Source organism: Vombatus ursinus, unplaced genomic scaffold (assembly GCF_900497805.2).
Source record: "Vombatus ursinus unplaced genomic scaffold, bare-nosed wombat genome assembly UNPS02007822.1, whole genome shotgun sequence".
NCBI lineage: Eukaryota > Metazoa > Chordata > Mammalia > Diprotodontia > Vombatidae > Vombatus > Vombatus ursinus.
In genome coordinates this window covers 495,295-512,793 of record NW_020947600.1, presented here as the reverse complement: position 1 = coordinate 512,793, position 17,499 = coordinate 495,295, and the positions used below count along the sequence as shown (strand labels likewise).

The following is a 17,499-nucleotide window of genomic DNA, read 5'->3' as shown; positions in this document are numbered from 1 at the left end:
GACCTGCAAATGGATCTCCACAATCAAACAATCAATTAATCAACATGCATTTATTAAGCACTTACTCTGTGCCAGGCACTGTGCTAAATGTTCTGGATATAACAAGAGTAAGACAATTCCTTTGAAGGAAGCTGGAAATTCCAAGAGGGAGAGGTGAGGAGGGAGATTATTCAGGCACAGAGGACAACATCTTCAAAGGCATAGAGGCAAGAGATGGAATGCTGTGTGTAAGGAAACGGAACAAGGCTAAGTTTGCTAAGCCATAGATTATATGAAAGAGTTCGTGGTAACCAACTGGGAAACACCAATGAACAGAGTACATCACCATCTATTGAAGCTTAACCAAGTTTCTCAAATTGTGCATCCTATCATGGTCTTTCCATTTTTCATGAAGTGGAAAGCATTTAGTCAGTACAAGATACTATCCATATCTAGATTCATACTTGTTCATAGGGATACAAGATGGATCTTTATTTTGGGAGCCCAAAGTATAGGGAATATAGCTTCAATGTCAAATAAGTGGAGCACTCATTTCTATAGGATCTCAGAAATAGGGAAAGATCTCCATGATATGGGAGCCGGGAATGAAGGGAAAAAAGTTTCATGTAGAAGGCGGTACCAACAAAAAGTCCTCTTTATCCTCATTGCATCTCATAATAAACTAACATTTACTGAATGCCTACTGGGTGCAAGCCATTGTAACGAGCATAGGGGACAGAAAAAGGTTTAAGTCTCTTTATCACAGGCTCAGTCATAACCGAAAAGTAGAATATAATATGAGAAAGGAGGTCAGAGAAGAGAGATACTATCAAGAGCTCAGGTCACCAGAGAAAGTATTATGGAGTAAGTAGGATTTGAAAAAGACCTTGAAAGAAGAGTAGAATTTAGATTTAGAGAGTGGAAAGGGTCAAATGCTAGGCAAGGGTCAAGACTTGGAAGTAGGAACCTTACCTGTTCTTCAAAAGCCAGTTTAAATCCTATCTTTTCCATGAAACCTTCTCAGTTCATTTTGGCCTACTTAGTTCTCTCTTCACTGAACTACATTACCTACTGTCTCTAATGTTTATCTGGAAATTAATCAGGCATTGCCTTTGCAGTCTCTTATGGTCTTTATTATTGTTTAATTCTTTCTTGCCTTTTCCCCCTCATATGTATCTCTCCAATTTCCTCAACTAAAATATAAGCCCCTTCAGGGAAGGGACTATGTTTTAACATCCAACTCCCATAGTACTGTATATGTCCTTATAAGCTCAATAAATCCTATGATTGTTTCCTTGTATTTTGAGACAATGCCGACATGTCAAGTAATAGAATAATTTATTTGCAAATAAAACCCTTTCTTCAGAGTGCTTTGCCATTAAAAATTCCAATAAAGTCAATTTTTAGTAGGGCCTATTGAAAGTCAGAAAGCTGGTTAAGCCAAGGTGGCAGAAAAAAGGCAGAGACTCACCTGAACTCTCCTCAAAACTCCTCTAAAACTTTAAATAATGCCTCAAAATAAATTCTGGAGTGGCAGAACCCACAAAAGGGTTGGGTGAAACAATTTTCTGGCACAAAACAACTGAGAAGGTCAGCAGGAAAGGTCTGTTGCACTGGGGTGAGAGTGGAGTGCAGTCCAGAACAGGCCACATACCAACAAACCAGCAGTAGACCTTGGGAACAACTGAATCAGTGGCTGCAATGGTGGTTTCTGGACTTTCGCCCCACAGACAATAAGAAAGTCAGACAAGTAGTAAGAAGGAGATTACAGGGGTCCCTTTGTTGGCACCAGGGACAGGATTCTGTTGCATTACCCATACTTGGATCTGAATCACAGTCCTGGATCTTAGTCCCAAAGTGAGGAGGAGCACTAGCACACCACAGCTTGTGGTAGCAGGGGAGCTGGGACCCTGGTCACAATTCCAGGGCAGAAAAGAGTACATGTGGTCACCCACAGACTAGAGCACAGGCCAAGAGAGTAGTAAACACACCTTTCCTTAGATCATAAACCTTGGAAGAACAAAAAACTTACACATCCCCAGAATTATCTCTGAAACAGCTGCACAAAAAACCTCACTTGGGACAGTGTCCTCTCCACTCTGGAATCAGACACCCACTTTATCATGGAATTAAAAGTCAAGGAATAGGCTGGAAAAATGAGCAACAGCAGAAGATCCTGACTATAGAGAATTACTATGGTGACAGGGAAGATCAAAACACAAACTCAGAAAACAATAAAGTCAGAACTGCTAAATCCAAAGCCCCAAATAAAAATATGAATTGGTCTCAGGCCATGGAAGAGCTTAAAAAGGATTTTAAAAATCAAGTAAGAGAGGAAGAGGAAAGATTGGGAAGAGAAATGAGAGTGGTACAAGAAAAATATGAAAAAAGATTCAATAGTTTAATAAAGGAGGCACAAAAAAAGATGTAAGAAAAATAACATTTTAAAAAACATAATAGGGGCAGCTAGGTGGCACAATGGATAGAGCACCAGCCCTGGATTCAGGAGGACCTGAATTCAAATCTGGACTGAGACACATAACACTTACTAGCTGTGTGACCCTGGGCAAGTCACTTAACCCCATTGCCTAGCCAAACAAACAAACAAACAAACAAACAAACATAATAGGCCAAATAGTAAAAGGCACGATGGTACTAGAGGTACAAAAATTCTTGATTTGAGTGATGTGACCACATTATAGGAGTTCTACAAAAACTAAAAGAACTCCTTTTAAAGTAGAATTGGCCAAATGAAAAAGGAGATACAAAAGCTCACTGCCGAAAAAAAATTCCTTGAAAATTAGAATTGAGCAAGTGGGAGTTAATGATTTATAAGACATCAAAAACAATAAAACAAAATCAAAAGAATGAAAAAATAGAAAAAAATGTGAAATATTCCACTGGAAAAACAATTGACCTCAAAAATAGATCCAGGAGAGATAATTTAAAAATAATTGGACAACCAATTATCTGAGAGTAGGATGCTCTCAGAAAAACCTGGAAAGACTTATATGAACTGATACAAAATGAGATAAGCAGAACCAGGAGAATAATACAGTAACAGCAATATTGTACGATAATCAACTGTGAATGACTTAGCTATTCTAAGCAATACAATGGTCAAAGACAATTCTGAAGGATTAATGATGAAGAATGCTATCCATCTCCAGAGAAAGAACTGTTGGAATCTAAATGAAGATAGAAGCTTACTTTTTCTTTACTTTATTTTTCTTGGGTTTTTTGTCTGTTTTTTTTTTTCACAATATGATTAACATGTAAATATGTTCTGTATGACTATACATGTATAACCTATACCAAATCGCTTGCCTTCTCAGTGAGTGGGGAAGGGGGAAAGGGAGGAAGGAAGGGAGAGAATTTGGAACTCAAAATATTTTTAAATGAATGTTAAAAATTGTTTTTACATGTAATCAGGGGGAAATAAAATATGAAATTAAAAAAAGAAAGTCAGAAAGCTGAACTATTTCCCCACCTACCTATATTTTGCTAACCTGTGAAGTCTCTTTACATATATACATACATATATGTAATACGTATATGTGAATAGTTAGTATATTCACAGCGGTCTTGTAAAAAAATGAAATTTATCATGTAGTTTGAAATAATTCATGTTTTCAAACACATTCATTACCTATCTTCTCATTAACCTTTTTTCTTTGCATGTGGTCCTTTGGAACCAAAAGCATATTCAAATATGTGCTATTAATCAATGTGTTGAATGACAGTTTCTGTTTCACAGATGTATACTTACACCCTCTTTTGAACTCTGCATGTCTCATTACTTTAAAATATATATGAAAATCATTTTGTAAACGTGACTCTCAACTTAGCACTAATTTGAGACTGGTCCTCAGAGATATCACTGACATAAGGGAGTACACATTGTGCCTTTTATCTTCTCTTAATCAAAAGTGTTGACTTGAGTGATGTGACCAAATTATAGGAGTTCAACAATCAGGCTTAGAGTTTCCTTAGTTAAAGCCCCTAACAGCATCTTAAATCTCAAAATGATAAATCCCCAAATCAGAAGATTCATCATGAAAAACATACTAAAAACATCTCTATCATAAAGTAAAAATTTTTAAATAATAAGCAAATGCTTTTTAAAATTTCATGAGTTGATTAGTCATAATTTGGAATTTTAAAAAAAAGACTTGCAAATGCTTCATTTGTTACGGGAATCACATTAACTGTCTGCAATACCCTTTATCATGTGCTCTAATCAAATGTCTTACTTATGTTTACTTTAAAATTCAAAGAGTAAATTAAATATTCAGAAAATTTACACATCCAAAAGGTTTATTAACTGAAATTGGTATTCAATCACAATGTATCTCACTAATTTTCAGAGATAAAGAATAATTTTAGCTCCTCATTTACATAACAAATATCTTCATATTATTTCCTTAGTGGGGAAAAAGTTATAAAACCTTGAAAAAAATGAAATGATTAAGTCAAGGATTATATACAGAGGGGATTTCATGAAATATTTTTTCCTCTTACAAAATATGTTATTGTCCTAAGTTTAAAATAAAAGTGTACACACACAAGCTTTATTATAGCTGTTCATTTTATTGACAATGTCTGCATGAATTGGTTTACTAGAAAATATTGCAACCTTCAAAATATATGGGGCAACAAACATAGTCAGCACTGATGCTTCACACCAGTAATAAATAAATCAGGTTCTAAGTTTTGCTTTTTTGTCCTTGGTCAAAGAAACGTAAAGGGCCTCTAGCATCTTAACTACATGTTATGTATTTGTATAAAAACTGATAACTATATAATTACTGGGCAGCAGTCTAACTCCCACTAGATATGCTTTCATCCCTCTTCACGTAATCCCCTGGCTGCAAAATGATGAAGTATGAATGAATGTTGAGGACATTTTAGAAAAATTATTCAATAAAAGACGTGAAAATTTAGAAAAGAATATAGTGATTATTCTAATCCAAAATGGGTTAGCTAACAACGTATTGTACCAAACTAACTTGATTTACCTTTATTGGTAGCACAAATAGGATGGTGAGTTGAGGAAATGTTGTAGACATTTATATCATTATCAACAAAATATATGACAGTCTCTTGTAATATCCTTGAGAACAAAATGGAGAATCATAGACTGTATGAGAACAAAGTTCAAATCAATTATTTTGAATAGTCTTTATTATTGTTTTATCCTTGTATTGCTATGTTTTTCCCAACAGAGTAGGAAGGAACATCAAGAGACAATGAGTCCAAATTGCCTTGGAACAAGAATACTTTCTACAACATGGATGATAAGTTTTCATCCAAGTTTTACTTGAAAGGAATTCCCCTTGGATAGCAAGAATTCGCAATGAATCCTATCAGCACCATTTTGTAGTTTCATTGAGTAGTGATTGGCATCTTAAGTGTAGTAATGAAATAGAACGGTGGAGGAACAACTCAAAATGGAGGATTAGCACGGGAGAAACAGTAAGGATAAACAAAGAGTCAAGACCATGAAAGAAAAGAAGTGAAACAAGAGTATGGGTGATGGACTGAGGAAATGGAGAAGCATAAAAGTCCTGAAGATCAATTATTTGGATCTGCACCAAGCCTGCTTGAACAGCCACAAAGAATTTGATCATTGATTCTGTGTCAAGCTGGAGTAAAGTTTTACTGTTCTTTGTTGTATTTGATTTGACTTTTTTTTTTTCTACAACAGGTGTAGTTTCTGAAAAACCTGGAAAAACTGTGAACTGATACAAAGTGAAGTGAGCAGAACCATGAAAAGAACACTGTACATAATAACAGCACTACTGTAATGGTGATCAACTGTGAAAGACTTAGCTACTCTAATGAATACAATGATCTAAACCAATTCCAAAAGACTGATGATGAAAAATGCTATCCCTCTCTAGTGAGAGAACTGATGAACCCTAAGTGTAGATTGAAGCATTTTTTTTACTTTCTTTATTTTTCCTGCCTTTTTTTTTTGCAACATGGCTAATATGGAAGTATGTTCTGCATGACTTCACATGGATAACTGATATCTTATTGTTTGCCTTCTCAATGGGTGGGAGAAGGGCAGGAGGGAGGAAGAGAATTGGAAATTCAATTTTTTTAAAAGATGAATGTCAAAACAAATAAATAATTTTGACAAAAACCTTTTTTAACCTCAGTAATTATGGAAGCAATAGAAACTTTGATTCCAAAGTTGCTACTGAGGGATAACAGAATTAAAATTAAAAAATGTCAATAGGCTGGAATTATTGCCTGAAAACAACAAAAGAAAATTTAACAGGGATAAACACAGAGTGAAGACATGACAATAAGGACGATTCAATGCAATCTAATTCAATTAATGTCAGTAACATAGAGAAAAACTTTCAAACAATCTGAGATGACCAACAGTGGAACAGACAACAGCAGATCAAAAATTTACAGCTGAAAGAAAATGGCTAATCATCTATTACAAGTTCCTCCTTTTTCAGGGCCCAGAGAGGCTAAATGAATTGCCCAAAGTAGTCTAAGTTGTAAATGCTAAAGCTAGGACTGAAACCCAAGTCCTCCGACTCCAAAGCCAATGCCTTTCTCCCCCTTGCATAACACTGCTCCTGATGGTGACCTTTCCATTCCTTTTCCAACAAAGGCCCGATGACCACATTTCAGGGATATCCTATGGAGAGAATTTCCCTATAGTGATATGCCTTCCAACTCTAAATTCTCTGATAATGTAAGAAAATCAATTTACTGGCCATACTAGAGACTAAAAATAAGCTGTCCCAATTTAAACACCAGATGTTGCAAAATCTCAACCAACACAAGTATACTTACTCTTATGATTAAGAAATTCTCAGCTTCTCGGTGACAGAAAAATAATCGTCCTAACGCTTTTTTTTTCTGCTTACCATGTCATTTTTTTATCTTTGCAAACCCAAAGCCCAGAATAGTACGTCACTCATAGGAAGTGCTTATGGTGGTACACTTGAAAGTATATTAGATTTAGATCAAATTTAGATTTAGTCAAAGGTTCAAATCCATACTCTGTTAGTTAGTTTGTGACCTTGGCAAATCATTTCCCTTTCTGGGCATAAGTTCCTTCCTCTGTAAAATGAGGGGAAAAAACTAGATGAACTTTAAGATCTTTCTCAGGTCTAAATCCTAAGATCCCATAAATCTTATGATCCTTAGCTTAGTATCTAAGTATAATGTGATACCATTCTACTCTTTTATCCTTACATACTATTACCCTCACCTCTCCATAATATACTCTCCAGATAAACTGGACTACTCATTGTTGTCCTCTTCCCCATTCACACACTTCCCAGTTCCCCACTCAAAAATTCTTTCTGCATTTTGTTGTGTCTCCAGCACTTAGCATCGTGCCTTGTACTAGTAAGACATTTAATAAATGCTTGTTGACTTGACTTGACTTGAACTGCCTAATACAGGTAAAGAACATGGGATGTATGATCAAATGATTTGTTTGTATCCTAGCCCACCTACCAACTACATGTGTGATCTTGGAAAAGTAATTGAGTAGCTCAGTTTCCTTATCTATAAAATGGCTGGTTTGGGACTAGATGACATCTGGTTTTCTTCCAGCTCTAAAGCTATGATTCACATGCCCCACACTTTCCCACTTCCACTCCTTTTCCATATCCTTTTCTCTATGACCAAAATGCCTTCTTACACTCCCTCTACTTGTTAAAACACTACTTATTCTTTAAAGCTCATCCAGAAAGTTATGTTCCCTGTGCCTTACTGCCCTCAGGAGATAATTATGTTTTTGCCTCCAAAGTCTCCACCCTTCCCCTTGCCCTAGCTCTGACTTTACAAGGTACTTTGCAACTCTTATTCACTTATCATGTACCATAATTATTTTTATATCTATCTATCGCCCTTCTAAACTTTTATCTCCAGGAGGGCAGGAAATGTTTCTTCACAAAGGACCAAGGAGGTTATGTAAATCAATTTGCATAGTTAAATAGTAAGTGTTTTAAAAATGTTCACTGAATATAATTAAATGGAAAGACCTGATACCCATGGAATGTACAAGTACCAACTGGAAAACATCATCTGACTTCAGCTGCAATCACTCATGAGAGAAAGCTTTATGGCACTCTGCACTAGCTATACTGAAGGAAAAAAGAGAGTCCCTTTAAATACTGAGGCTTAACCTTTTGTCTTTCAGATAAGGTTGCCTTACTGATCTGTAACAAGTCTTGAGTGGTTCGCTTGCTAGGTTCCCTTTCAATGGAGGCCTTTGAGTAGACATTAGCTAACACTCATGAGAGATGCTGAAGAAAAGACTCCTTCTTGTTCAGTTGATCAGACGTATCTTTGTATTCAAGAACTGTGTGAAAGAGTATAGACTTTTAGTTGCTAGGTGGTGAAAACCCAATGGGAAAACTCATTCTAAATGAAGAAAAAAAAAAACAGCATTATGTGCTGGAAATAACATTGGCCAGGGAGGCAAGGGACCCAAGGTTCTTATCCCAGATTTGTGATTAATTAATAGTGACCTTTGACAAGTCACACTGAGACCTCACTCCAGACCTCAGTTTACTTGTCTATAAAATTAAAAGGTTGGACAATAATGTTTCACAAAGAACAAATCATTCCAGACAAATTCTATGTAGTTTTTCTACAGGGTTACTAGTGACTGATCAATCAAGGGGATAATGTGGTATACTTGAATGTCAGCAAAGCACATGACACTCTCCAGTGATATCCTTGTGAGATTTTGATGGAAAGAGGAAGACTGGATGACATTTAAGTTAAGTGCTAATTTTTTTTTAATGATGATACTCAAGGATAGGTGGGTAAATAAAATGGATGGAAGTCAATCTGAAGGAAGGTCTCATAAGTATTGTCACAGGGAACTGTCCCAACTGGTACTATTCCACAACTTTATATATATATTGTGTAATGTACTCCTGGCTCCACTTTTTCTTTACCTACCAACAAGCCAGATTTTGTCTTATTGGTACCCCCTTCAGATATAGAGATGCGACCACCACCTTCCCCCCATTTCTAGCAAGGGCACCTACATTTCTTCAGAAATATATCATTTTTAGAATCTTGACAAGAGAAGACTTGGAAGTTGGGGGAAGTATCATTGTCTTCAGATATTTGAAGGGCTAGATATGGAAGAAGACATGAGCTATGTGGCTTCAGTGGGTAAAACTAGATTGACAAAAAAAGACTATTTTATGGAGAACTCAGAGGGGAAGTTAGTGAGAAGCAAATTAAGGAAAAGTTTAGTAATAATCAGAGCTGCACAAAAACAGAACCAGCTACCAAAGGAAGTAGTAACTTCCTCATTATTAGAGATTTTCAAGTGGAACCTAGAAAATTATACTTATCAAAGATTTTGCAGATGAATTCACACATCAGGTAGAGGGTTTGATTCTGAGGTTTGTTCTAACTCTAAGATTCTGTGCTTCTAAGACAAAATGATTTCTCAGGACTCTTCCAGTTCTGAAATTTTGTGATTTCATTTAAGGTATTTTAGCACCTAATAGGTACTTTTCAGATTGACTTTCTGGACTTTTCCAGCTCCAGCAGACCTTTCACACTGGAAGACTCTTGTATCTCTGTGGCCCTGTCTTCTGATCAGTGAGTTTCCTGGAAACCTCTGTTCTGAGGAAGAACTCAGGCCATTTTATTCCTCTCAGCTCTATTTCTGATTCTCTGAACTTGTCCTTGCTCCTACATGAGAACCTTCTTGGCCTGCCCCTCCCATCCAGCTTTTCAGCTCTCTTTTATGTGTTGTCTTCCCCAATTAGAATATAAGCTCCTTGAGGGCAGGAGCTATCTTCATTTTTACTTATATTTGTATTCCTATCACTGGCACAGTATCTGACACTAACTAGTTGGTTGGTTGTTATCCTTCATTCTCTAAGAGGATGAAAACAACATCACTGTATTAGAGTCTGTCTGACTGTATCTGATCAGATCAATATGAGCTTGGAATGCTCTACCACAGGTTGGGCACAAATAGTTCATGTGAGCATTTGGAGTGGTTTCTCCAAATTGGTGTATCTCATATTTCTTTTGAGCCACTTCAATTCTGCTTTGCTCATAGAACACAGCACCTTCTCTGATGAGGGCATGCCATGCTGGGTGGTTCTGTGCCAGTGACTCACATGTCACTCAATCAATTCCAGAGTTCTTAAGAGAGACCTTGAGAGTGACCTTCTATCACTGTTTCTGACCACACGTGAGTGCTTGCCCTGTGTGAGTTCTCCATAAAATAGTCTTTTTGGCAAGTATACATTTGGCATTCAAACAACCAGCCCATCAGAGTTGCGCTCACTAACTAGGACTAACTAGTAAGCACTTAATAAATGCTTGATGACTTAAGAAGGAATGAGGTAAGAAAAGTCTATATTCTATGTTTTAACATCTTTGAAAAATTCACCCAATAAGCATCTGATAAGGCCACACTGTAACTAAACACTCCTGCACTTGACCCGCCCAAAGCAAAAAAAGAGCCTAGTTTGTTCACCCACACAGGACTCTGGGTTGGAACAGCTGGCTTCTGAAGTTTCTTCTAACTCTGGGATTCTGAGCAACATAGCAAGCAGCTGGTCTCTCACTTGACACCAGCATTCCCTAAATCTCCACTCCCCTTCATAGCCAAACTAATAGAAGAAGCATCCTACTTTCACTGCCTTCCCATTTGCTTCTCAACCCATTTCAGTCTGACTTCCAACCTGGTTCTCCTGGTTCTCCTCCTACCCATTTGACTTCCTTTTTCTTTTCTTCCTTTTCCTTCGATAGATCATCATCCATATTCTAGTACCCTAACCATAAGTGTCCCCAAAGGCTCTGGCCTAGCCCTTTTTCTTTCTATCTTTTCTCTTGATATCCGTATAACCTCTCATAGGCTTAATTATTATTTTCTTGAAGTTGGCTCCCAGCTAACCTCTTCTCCCTCTCTTTCTTGAGCTCCTGTCGCTAAGCACCAATTGCCTAGTATATGTCTCCAATTGAATGCACCATATGCACCTCAAACACAACTCCAAAATTCACTCTGTCTCCACACTTCTCCGCAGGCCTTACCACTCCTGCATCTTCAGAGTGATGCTTGATTCGCCCCCTTTCCCTCACTACCCCAATATTCAATGAGTTGCCAAGTCTTGTTAATTCTACCTCCAAAATGTGGCTCACATCCACTCCCTTCTCTCCACCTGAGCAGCCACTACCCAGGTTTTGACTTTTATAACTGCTTATCTGAACTATTACAACAGTCTCCTAATGGGACTCCTGGTTCCCAAGATTTCCCTTCTCTAATATAGCTTCCACACAACTAACAAAATAACCTACCAAAAACCCAATCTGAACACATCATTTCCCTGCTCAAGAACATTCTCTCACTTCCTAATACCTAAAATACTCTTCATGTTGATATTGATGGCCCCTCAAAATCTGAATCCAAGTTTATCATATATTATTCCTCTTCACACACTCTTCATTCCAGCCACTTTCTATTCCCTGAAATGGACATTCCCTCTCCTTCCTTTGTGCTTTTTCACCAACTGTCCTCCAACGCCTGAAATGTATTCTCTTTTCACTTCTGTATCTTAGAATCTATTTCCTCTGAGGCTCAGCTCATGTGCCACCTCCCACAAAAAGCCTTTCCTCATTCCCTTACTCATTCGTTTTCTCCCCTTCCTTCTCAAATCACTACATGTAGACTTATTTTTTACATGTTATCTCCTTTGATAACATATAAGCTTCTTGTTGGCCAGAACTATTTTTATTTTTGTCTTTGTGTCCCTAACACCTAACTAACGGTGCTTTGAACCTAGTAGCAACTTCTTAAATGCTTGCTTGATTGGATTGAACTGGACTACAGAGCTGGGCTTTCTAAATTTATAGAGCAGTAAGAAATTCTACCCCTTAAGTGATGGAGCAAAATAAAGTTATTGTTTTATTCACCAAGTTTGAACAAATCTTTGGCTTGCTTTCCCTCCACTATAAATATTCAAATTTCACCTTTAAGAAATGGTTCAGGGAGTGCTAAATTCCGGTGGAATAAGGAAAAGAGCTAATAGACGTCAGACACCAGTGGCACACATGGGGCCATATGGCCTTTCCCCAAGACCAAGCGAACACAAAGGACATGTGAGCAGCTCTCCTTGGCTAGTCCTTTACACAGACTTCAGGAGAATAGGATCTCTCACCAAATAGGTTTGTAAACACCTACACTACTTCTAAGATGTTTCAGTTTGAGCCTGTGTCATAGATTGTGACATTATCACAGCTCTGAAGGCTGCCTGGAAAATTGACTAGGCAAGCCCATCCATTTGAAGGGAAGGGCGTGCAGGGAACTAAGCAAAATTCTCACAATTTGGGAAATATTCAAAATTTTGCACCTGACTGGAAAATGTGAATGGTATTAGGTTCATGCCAACAGGAAAGCAATAAGGACTGTGCACTTCCCACAACCCAGTCACATTGGAAAAAAAAATAAATCCATGTAGTCAAATTGCTAAGTGCTCCAAAGGTCCAGGAAACACCCCTTGTCTGGTTCTAAATCACTTACTCTTGTTAAGTCTTATTTAAAAAAAAAAAACAACCACAGAAAGTTTCCTTTACTGACTTCCCTGACTTCAAGTGCCAACTAAAATCCTACCATCTACAGGAAGCCTTCCTTAACCCCTCTTAATTCCAATGCTTTCTCTCTTTTAGTTATTCCCTATTTATCCCGCACATAGCTTGCTTTGTATATATTTGATTGCATATTGTCTCTTACATTAGATTATAAGCTCCTTTTATCTTTTTTTTGCATCCCCAGCACTTAACACAGTGCCTGGCACATAGCAGGCACTTAATATATAATTATTGAATGAACTGAATGAATATACATGCACGCATACAATGCATAGAGTACTATCTCACTTCTGATAATATCCTCTATTAAATGTTTCCTAGTGAACTGGAGCTATTCCTTCTACCCCATGATCCTCACAGTGCCCAGTGGAGGGCTGGGAACATAGCAGGAGTTCAATAAAAAACTTGTGAATGAATCCTACTTTCTGGGAGGCAGCTGAAGAAAGAGTTACAGAAGTAAAACTAATATTTAAGCCTTGTTTCCTGTTTCCTAGAAACAATGGCTATTGCTAGAAAGCCTGGTTTGCCTAGATGAAGGAAGAAGACCTAGGACAAAGACTGACTTTGTTGGTCCAAGCATTGCATCACAGCGTGACTGCTGCCTGAGCTACCTGTTTGCCGAGCTACCTTAAAGAAAAATGTTCTTTTTATATCTCGATGCAAATGAAAACATAGCAACGATATTTTCTAGACAGCCTAATGCATCATAGCAAATCAAATCTGATTAGCCAATCTTTTGCCATCTATATTTGAAGAAAAGTTGCATTTCTTTCAACATCTATTTTCTCTAGAGGTCAAATTCCCAGATTCATGAGGAAAGTGGAACTTGAGTTGACAAAGGTGCCATGAAATAATGACTTTATATAGACTATGCATTATACATGGGAAGAGCTTGATAAATGTTTGCTAAATATGAAATGAAAGAAAACTGACCATCAATGTCACAGCCTCATGAATCTCTAATTGTTTTCTATCCTGACTCTTGCAAGGTTATTTGTCATCAGACTCAAAGAAGCTTTTGGAGCTAATAACACTTTGAAAAGAATAAAACACTCATGTAGGCATAGAGTAAGTGTCATAATCATCATCATTGACAGCAATGATTTTTGTGGATTTACATGGCACAGTGAATGAAGCACTGAACTTGGAGTCAGGAAGACAGGAGCTCAAATTTTACCCCTGATAAGTGCTAGCAATGTGATCCTGGGCTAATCACTTCAACATCACTCAGCCTCAGTTTCCTGATTTATAAAATGCAAATAATAAAGCTGGAGCACTTAATACACAGGGTTGTTGTGAGGATCAGATAAAATAATGTATGAAAAGTATTTTTGCAAATTGCAAAGTGCTACATAAATGTCAGTTATTATTAATAACAGGGTTAACAATTTCAACTCTTCTGACCTCCTTTTCCTGCTCAATTTCTCTCTTGACCTGATATTGTCACGTGACAAAGAAATTCATTCAGGCTTATCTTGAAATTGACTATGCACATATTCAGAGCCCCATCAAATAGCCTCAATTAATTTTCTCCTTACCACTTAATGTTGGGCAATAAATCAATATTACATCCAAAGAAAGACGACAAAAGAATCAGAAAATACTTTACTCCTAAAGTGAAGGATTGAGAGGATCCCATCAGAATCACAATCATGAATTATACCTCATGACAAATCCTTGATGTAATTGTGAAGATGATTCCTCAATGTGCATATATGTTGTAGCTATCAAGATATCAAATGATTTTTGTATTTGTTTTTCCCAGGCACTCCCACTAAATAGGTTTGAAAACACCTACTATACCTCTAAGGTGTTTTGGTTTGAGCCCGTGTCATTGTTTGTGACACAATCACAGCTCTGAAGGCTGCCTGGAAACTGAAGCCTGTCTGTAACACTTTCTTCAATCACTTCCCTGAAAGCATGCCTTCTCAAGTTTTTATTGAACCCTTGCAATGTTCCCAGCCCTCCACTGGGCACTGTGAGGATCATGGGATGGAAGAAATGACTCCAAGGCAATAGGAAACATTCAATAGAACCTATACAACATTATTCAATAGAACTTACACAACAATGTAGTGCTTTAAAGGAGTTGCTGAGTGGGGCTACACATTTATTCTGGCAGTGATAATGTTACACAAAAGATTTTGAGAAACCTTAGTTTGGAAGGACTTTCACATTCAGTTTACAAGCTTCACAAGAAAAAGGCTCGTTCTCTTGCAGACTCTCCTAGTAGTGTGAAAGACATGGTTTTACCCAGCTTCATCACTCACCAGAGTCCCTATGCAAATGGCATTGCAAATGGCTTTCATCTGTGTCCAAAAATCAGATCCACTTTCAGGAGATGGAGATTTTCAGATACTGATGAGTATATACAAAAGAATGTTTTGCAAATCACAGTAGTTCACCCCCAGAGAGGGGCATGTAGATGGTGTAAGCAATGTTAACTGAGCCATAACTTAGGGCACAGTGATAAGGGCTTTGACCCAGAGCAACAAAATCTGGGGAGAGGGAGCTTCATTCTTGGGACAATCCAGAGATCTCCATTATAAAACTTCTAATACTGCATCTGTGCAATGCGAGCCGCTACCACTTTAAGGAGGCCCCAGTTGCCACCCCCAAAGTATCCCCTCTATCCATACTTCTCTGGTAAGCCCAGAGATAGCAGGAGCTGGCCTCCAAAGAGAAGCGGTTCTAAACTCAAATACAAGTGAGGGCCACTAATTCGTAGATGAGTATCCTTGCAGACCACATATTAACTTAGTTTTAAAATGTAGTGTTATCTGTTTTACTGTAATTTTGTTTATTTTGTTAAATATTTCCAAATGACATTTTGATCTGGTTCAGTCTTACTCAGGAGTGTTGTGGCTCTGGATCATGTGTTTGACACCTCTGTTATCAAGGACAGAATGCTGCTTCTGCTGGTGTGACTATACCTAATTCAGTGCCACCTCTGGTCCCTGTCATCCTACTGTTGTCTACCCTGCCCTGGCCTACACAGACTATATATCATTTGCACCACCATGATCATCAGGTTGTCCTCTTCACTACTGACTTATCTCCTCCACAACTGTTTTTGCCTTAGGTGAAGTAATTCAATCAATTAACATTTATTAAGCACTTAGGTGTCAGGCACTTTGCTAAACACTGAGTAAACAAAAGAGGCAACCCCCCCCCCAAAAAAATACAAAACCAGTCTCTGCCCTCAAACAGCTTACAATCTGATGGGGAAGGTGAACATACCCAAACAGGCTCTATACAGGATAAATAGGAAATAATTAACAAAGGAAAGGCAACACAATTAAGAGGAGTTGGGGAAGGCCTCCAGTAAAAGATGGGAGTTTAGTTTAGTTACATCTCTGAGTGAGGAGGCCTCATGGCATAATGGGTAGGGAACTGAACCTGACTGTCAAGAAAGTCCAGATTCAAATCCTGTTTCACACTTTTACTAGCTGTATGACCCTGGAAAAATCATTTAACCACTCTGAGGCTCAGATTTCTCCCCTGTAAAATGAAGATACTAATAGCACCTTTCTAAAATGTAAAGTGCTGTATAAACCTTAGAATGCTACGTAAAGGTGAATTAAATGTGACCTAATGTTGGAATACACGCTCAGCCTCCCAAAGGGATTACTCTGAAGGCCAATACTAATTTGGCTAAATCAGTTCTTGTCTCTTTGCTGAAGAGTCAATCATGCACACACAGTCCTATATCTAACTATTCCAGGATAAGTCAAACACTCTAGGCTGAGAAAACAATGAATCCAAGAGAAACTGAGGGAGACAGTTACAACAACAACAACAAATATATATATCTTTTCAGTCTGTTGATAATGGGGGCCAAACTTCTCGGATAACTTGCAAAGGAAAGTTCAGCTTGGACTAAAAAGGAAATGAGGAGGATGAATCAGGAGGTCAAGGTCAAGGGGCAGGCAGTGGTCTGAGGAAGCCAGAAAAGGAACTCACTGTTCAAGTGGACAACTGTGATGCTTTCAGAAGAGACAGGGAGGAGAGAAATATAGAGACATAGACAGAGATAGAGATAGAGACAGACAGAGACAGGGGAGAGATGGAAGAGACAAAGACAGAGACAGAGAAAGAGATAGAGACAGAGAGACAGAGAAAGAGACAGAAAGAGACAGAGAGAGACAGAGAATCTGTGTATGTTGGGGTCAATGGGGAAGAAGAGAAAGGTGGAAAGGGCTGGCATGCTTCTGACATCAAAATATGTTGCTTTGTGGGAAGCAAAGTCCATCATTATCAGTCCATCATTAGTCTCTATGCTCAGCCTTCCCTGTTGTTTCTCTGGTCAGCTCTTCGTGGTTCCAAGTCTTCTGCTCCCAGACTCGTACCACGTTTTCCTACTTAGCCCCTCGATTTCTGGCTTTGATCTATGTATTAAGTTAGCATGGGGCAGGAAAGAAAGAAGGCCAACATAATATAATTTATATTAAATATAATTATTCTCATATATTATAGGTATTAGAAGAGTATGTTATATATTTGATAATGTATTAAATATAAATGATAATTATATTATTATGAACAAAAAAAGCTGACATTGTAATAACACCTTAAAGTTCACAACGTACTTTAAACATGTTACTTCACATGATCCTCACAATGGCCCTGTGAGATAGGGTGCCAGTGGGAAGCAGTAAGGCGCAGTGGATAAGCTACTACACTTAGAACCAGGAAGACCTGTGTTCAAATACCACTTACAAGATGTATGACCACAGCAAAGGCAGTAGAGTACTGGACTTGGAGTTAGGAAGAGATGAGTTCAAATCCTGCCTCAACTATTTGTGCGGGCCTGGGTAAGTTATTTAACCTCTGTCTGCCTCAGTTTCTTCATCCATCAAATGGGGATGATAATAGCATTTATCTCCCAGGGTTGTTGTAAGGATAAAATAA

The 17,499-nt window shown here is 37.9% G+C and overlaps 1 protein-coding gene across 1 annotated transcript in view; it reads right to left on the bottom strand.

Annotated features, from left to right (window-relative positions):
• Positions 1–17,499, bottom strand: part of LOC114033996 (spondin-1) — a 369,625-nt gene that overhangs the window by 253,968 nt on the left and 98,158 nt on the right. The gene's annotated exons all lie outside the window — the stretch shown is intronic.